General features: G+C 41.0%; 1 protein-coding gene across 1 annotated transcript in view; it reads left to right on the top strand.

Moving 5' to 3' along the window:
- The first annotated feature begins 886 nt into the window (after positions 1 to 886).
- The window catches only part of Sec23a (SEC23 homolog A, COPII component), a 55,679-nt gene continuing 50,565 nt past the window's right edge, over positions 887 to 6,000 (top strand). The window contains exon 1 of the mRNA XM_077799380.1: positions 887 to 1,059. The gene's annotated coding sequence lies outside the window, so the exon portion shown is untranslated. The remainder of the gene's footprint in view (positions 1,060 to 6,000) is intronic.

Here is a 6,000-nt window from a genome sequence, read left to right as displayed (position 1 = left end):
TGTTTTTCTAGTCCATAAAATGCTGAGAGGTCTGAGCTTTGTAGAATTTTATTGTAATCATATCTGGAACTAATTTCATGAGCAGGCCCTCATGGAAAAATGAGGTGTGCCTGATACCACCAAAATTGAATGTTTTCCCAACCTTTTCTGTCTCATTTTTTCAGCATTTTTTTTGAAAAAAAAAAAAAAGTAGCAAACTTATCAAGAATAATCAGCCAAAGATTGTAGTGTGTGTGTGTGTGTGTGTGTGTGTGTGTGTTTGAGGCTATGGGGTAGGTGGAGATAGGTGGCAGAACTAGGAGGAAAAGAGAGATACATAGTGTGTAAATTCTGCCAGATCAGGGATTTAGGCTTATTTTGCTTCCATCATATTATCAGCATCTCAACTGGTGCGCTGCACATAGATGTTCAGTAAATATTTGTTGCATCAAGTAAAGAAGGAACTTTTCACTTTTTTTTTTTTCCAGATGTGTGGTTTCTGGTTTTCAGAATCAATCAGGGTCCTAGAGGAGAGGATGCTCTAAAGGACGTCTTCATTTCTGTCGCCGAGGTGTCTGGAGTGCCTAGTACAGTTATCCACCCTTCCTGCGACCTGCAGGGAGTGGGCATGCCGCGGCTCCCGAGAGGGGAAGGTCGCTCTACTTGCCCGCCCCACTCCCTTGCTCCCTTGCCAGGGTTGTTCTGGTCGACCCACCCCTAAGGCTCCGTTCCGGTCCCCTCTCCCATTCATCCCTTTTCGTCGGGTTCCCAGCCGCACATCATTTTAACCTTTAGCTCCCGGGTCCAAGTCGCCGGGTCCCTTCAGCTCGGTACCGGCTCACTGACGCCTTTTAGCCCCGCCCCACCGCCCCGCCCCTTCCCTGACTACTCCCCCCCGCCCCCTTGACGTGGCAGAGGCGGCACCAGCCATGTTGGCGGGGCCGAGGTCCTCAAGGAGGTCGGGGGCGGGGCGGCGCCGGCCCTGATTGTAGTGCCACGGCTGGTCCTGCCGGGTGGAGGGGACTGACTTTGCCAGGACAAGGCTGCGACAAGCGCGGATCTCGTAGGAGGGGTAGTGTGGTAAGGACCGACTTCAAGGCCCCCTCCCCTCAGGTCCCCGGGGATCCGCGGGAGCTTAGCGGGAAGCCGGAGCCAGGCGGTGGCGGCAGGCCTGCGGGCGGGGGTCTCTAGATGGTCCCGGCTCTGTTTCCTGGGTGCCCCGCGTCCGGCGAGGCGCCCCGGAGGCTGCGGCCGAGTGCGGGAGGGGGAGCGCTGATCCCTGAACCTGTCATCCTCACCCACCGCCCTCTGCTTCGTTCTCCTGGGGCCTGGCGACCCGGCCCGCTCACCCAGCTTCCCTGGATTAGGTGGGAAGAGGGGAGTCGGGTGAAGAGTGGCAGTTCGAGTATCTGGCCCAGCACCCACCCCCACTTCCTGGGCGACCCGCCTTCCCTACCCCATCGCCACCCTTGCTGGCTCTGGGGCCCTTAGGTTCATTGCTGGCTGATCTGATGTGCCCTAGACTTTGAACCGAGGTGACTTTATCACCTGTAAATCGGCCTTGTTGTTAAATAGGTTTAGGAGAAAAGTGCCAGGTAAAGCTAATGCCTTGGGCCTTGATTACTAATAGAGTTGAGTTTTCAGACCGGACCGTCCTATACCGTTGGGCTTCCAAGCTGCCAGTTTTGTCTTTCCGTTCGGGTGGGAAAGGAAAAGTCACTGTTAAGAAGTCTTGATAAATCTACAAATAATCACTGCCGCGAGATGTTCAGTTCATGTTCTCTCATGAACTTCCTTAACACTTACCCACCCGGTCCCCCAAAGCATTGGTAATTAGCTAATTTGGTTAAAGAAGTTTTACATTTAAATATAGATGTAAACCCAAATGTTTAAACCTTCTGTTTTTCTCCAGTAGTATGATTAACATCATTTCAGAAGTTAATCCATTTTTAATCGGTTCATTATAATATGGTGTGTGAATGATTTTATTTGGTTTTATGTTTTTCTGTAAATATGTTAATATTTATGGGATAGAGTGCTTGACAAATAATGCTGTTTTGTGGAAAGCTAGTTTGTAAAAGGACTTTTGTACTCAAATTAGTGATTAAAATTTTTTTTTTTTAGTTGTAAATGGGTCTTTTATTTTATTTATGTGTTTATATGTGGTGCTGAGGATGGAACCCAGGGCCTCACACAGGCCAGGCAAGTGCTCTACCACTGAGCCACAACTCCAGTCCCTTAAATTAGTGATTGTTTTTTTTTAAGAGAGAGAGAGAGAGAGAATTTTTTAAAAAAAATATATATATATATATATATATATATTAGTTCTTGGCAGACACAACATCTTTGTTTGTATGTGGTGCTGAGGATCGAACCCGGGATGCAGGCATGCCAGGCGAGCGCACTACCGCTTGAGCCACATCCCCAGCCCCAAATTAGTGATTTTTAAGATTGAGTTCCTCCTTTTGAGGGAGGTGTGGTGGATGACTATATAATTTGACCAATTAAGAAAAAACAGGTGGGACTTCAAACTTTGCTGTGAAGTGAGAATCTAAGAAAATAATGGATGTAATTTAGCAAACTAAGAATCTTAGATGCGAGATTAAGAGAAAAAAATGTGAGAAAGAAGAGGGTTTGTGCTCAGATATCACTCAGATGTTATTTAATATGTTTTAATAAAAAAAGTAATGCTGTGAAGTTATAATCCAGCCTCTTACCTGTTACAGAAACTTAAACCTGCTTATAGCCTGTATGTGAATGTCTTCCTGCTAAAACTCTTAGACCTTTCTCAGTGATGTTACATAGTAGTCCTAAGACGGTGGTGCTGAGAACCCCATTGTACTCTTAAACTTTATTGAGAATCCAAAGAAAAACAACTTTCTTAATAAAAGGCAGCTAGGTTTTCATATATACTTCTGCAGTCTGTTGAGATGTTTTGGTTGAGTTGTATGAAGGAAATCTATCTTCATATAGGTAGTTAGAAAAAGAGATACCTTAATAATGTTTTCAGATAATTATGTGTATTCTTCTTTGAGACTACATAAAAACTCAATAGTTTTAGTTAAGAAATTAAAGGTTAATTCCAGTATGGGATCTGAAACCTTAGAAGTGGTTTTTTTTTTTTTTTTTTTTTTTTTTAATTCTTAAAATCCATTGGTTTAACTTTCACTTTGAATGAGTCATCTACCATGTACAATATTGTAATATCATGAATTGACCATTTAGGAGGACTGACCATTGGAAGTAATATATATCTTCCAAATGTTGAAATGTTTTATTATACAATGCCAAAGAAAATTATTTTAATATGATTGCTGGTCTTATCAGATTTTTTTTTCATGTTTTAGGAAGCTCTCAAACTTCTGATATGGATATACATTTAAAAAATTTTAACATTTGTTTGCAAGCTCAAGTTTTATCATTGGCAACAAATATTGTCATGTTGTTTTCCATGAAATATAGCCTCAAGCTCATTTTATCTTTTTATTTTCTTCTTTTTTTTTAGACTAGGGACTGAACAGAGGACTTTGTGAATGCTATGCAAGTGCTCTACCACTGAGCTACATCCCCAGCCCTTTTTAAAATTTTTATTTTGATCCAGTTGGTCTTGAATATGTGATCTTCCTGCCTCAACCTTCATGGTAGGAGGGATTGCAAATAAGCACATGCCACCATCCCCAGATCATTTTTACATTTTTAAGAAAATGTCTGGCCGGGTGCAGTGGCATACACCTGTAATCCCAGTGGGTCGGGAGGCTGAGACAGGAGGATCATGGGTTCAAAGCCACCTCAGCAATGGTGAGTCTCCTAGCAACTCAGTGAGACCCTGTCTCTAAATAAAATACAAAACAGGGCTGGGAATGTGGCTCATTGGTTGAGTGCCCCTGAGTTCAATTCCCAGTATCAAAAAAATAAAAAATAAAAAAAAAGAAAAGAAACAGAAAATGTCGGAAGTACTAGTTATGTACTATCCTTGAGAGAACTGAGAAGAGTAGTCACTCAAAGCAGTTTTGGGGGGTTGGGGATTTAGCTCAGTGTAAGAGTGCTTACCTAGAAAATGTTAAGCCCTGGTTTCAATTCATAGTGCTTTATGTTTCAGAGAAATGACCATGATTGGTGTCTGGGGTGTTTTAGTTATTTTAATGCTTTTTGGAGATTTGTTTTAAATTATAGGCATAATTAAGTAATAAACAGATTACATCATTTGCTTCCATGTTTTATAAAAATAATGCAAGGATAGTATAGTCCTAGAATATAAATTAACAAATGTATGTGAATACATTTGTAACCTGGAAGATGTTATTAAAACTGGATTTCTGGGGCTGGGGATGTGGCTCAAGCGGTAGCACGCTCGCCTGGCATGCGTGCGGCCCGGGTTCGATCCTCAGCACCACATACAAAGATGTTGTGTCCGCCGAAAACTAAAAAATAAATATTAAAAAAAGTCTCTCTCTCTCTCTCTCTCTCAAAAAACAAAAACAAAAACTGGATTTCTCCTGGAGGGGGTTGTTTTTCTCTTATTGTTGCTTATTGTTAGAAGCATCTTCTAATTCCCATCTCACTATCCCAGATCTTTGTTTTATCATTATCTTTCAATAGCCATGTTTCCGTGAAAACTCAAAACCATCCTCTCAAAACTGTTTCCTGTATTTACCTTCAAGATAGTTTAATCTTATTTTAGGATTACTCTTTACTCTTTATACATGTTTGAAAATCTACATCTCTTGATTAGCATAATATTCTCTAGTTGTCTCCCAACTTTTGGGCATGATAGGAGAAAGTACAGTTTTTCTTTAATTTTTATTATGTGTGTGTGTGTGTGTGTGTGTGTGTGTGTGTGTGAGAGAGAGAGAGAGAGAGAGAGAGAGAGAGAGAGAGAGAGAGAGAGAGACTGGGGATTGTACCACTGAGATATATCCCCAGCCTTTTTTTTTTTTTTTTTGGTACCAGGGATTGAACCCAGGGGCTTTTTACCCACTGAACTGCATCCCCAGCCTTTAAAAAAAATTTATTTAGACATGGGTTCTTACTGAGTTGCTTATTAGGGCCTTGCTAAGTTGCTGAGGGTGGCCTTGAACTTGTGATCCTCCTACCTCAGCCTCCCAAGCCACTGGAATTCAGGTGTGTGCCACAGCACCTGGCCCCATCCCCTGACCCCATCCCCAGCCTTTTTTACTTTAAGACAGAGTCTTGGTAAGTTTCCCAGTCTGTCCTTGAATTTACAGTCCTCTCACCTCAGCCTTGCAAGTCACTGGGATTACAGGCATGTGCCACTGTGCTTGGTTTATTTTATTTCTTTTTAAGAGAAAAAGAGTTTTTAGCTGCTTGAAACCCTTAGGTTGTTAAACTTCACTTTCTGTAATTTGTATTATCAAAGTTTATTTGAAAAATTTTCTAAAATTAATCTTGTTATATCTAATAGATTTATATTTAAATTATATGTCCCCTTCCCTCTCTTATTTTAGAATAAATTTCTTGTCCCACTATCTTTCTTAGCAACTTTAACATCCATATTGGTTCTTCTGATACCTTAGGATCATAATTCTTCAGTTCTTTTAACTTGTCTTCATCTCTGCCACACAGCACTTCAGTCTCTTTATCCTTCTGCACTCTTTTAAGTTTATCAACTTCCTTGCATGAATAACTGTTGTGCAGCTTGATAACATGAGATAGAATAGAACTGATGGATAGGTAAGAAAACTGGCACAGTAGGTAGGCAATTAGAGAATAATGAAATGGAGATATCTTCTGACACTGGATCCTCCCTAATGGCATCCTCTTCCTCCTAGAAATAAACTTAAATTATTATATTGAAAAAATATATCTCAAATTAGAGTGTAAAATGCTTTCATAAGTTAGAATGTTAAAAATTTTCTCAAGTTTCAGCAAGAGGTTATATGATCTGTCAATCATAGGAAACACCATTTAACAAGTGTTTTGCTTGTTGTGCCATGATATCCTGGATTTGCACAATAAAAATTACCTGTCTAATTCAGAAGTATCTAGTTTTAGAAAATCTTT

The sequence above is a fragment of the Urocitellus parryii genome, chromosome 6 (genome assembly GCF_045843805.1).
Source record: "Urocitellus parryii isolate mUroPar1 chromosome 6, mUroPar1.hap1, whole genome shotgun sequence".
NCBI lineage: Eukaryota > Metazoa > Chordata > Mammalia > Rodentia > Sciuridae > Urocitellus > Urocitellus parryii.
This window is presented reverse-complemented; position numbering and strand designations above follow the sequence as displayed.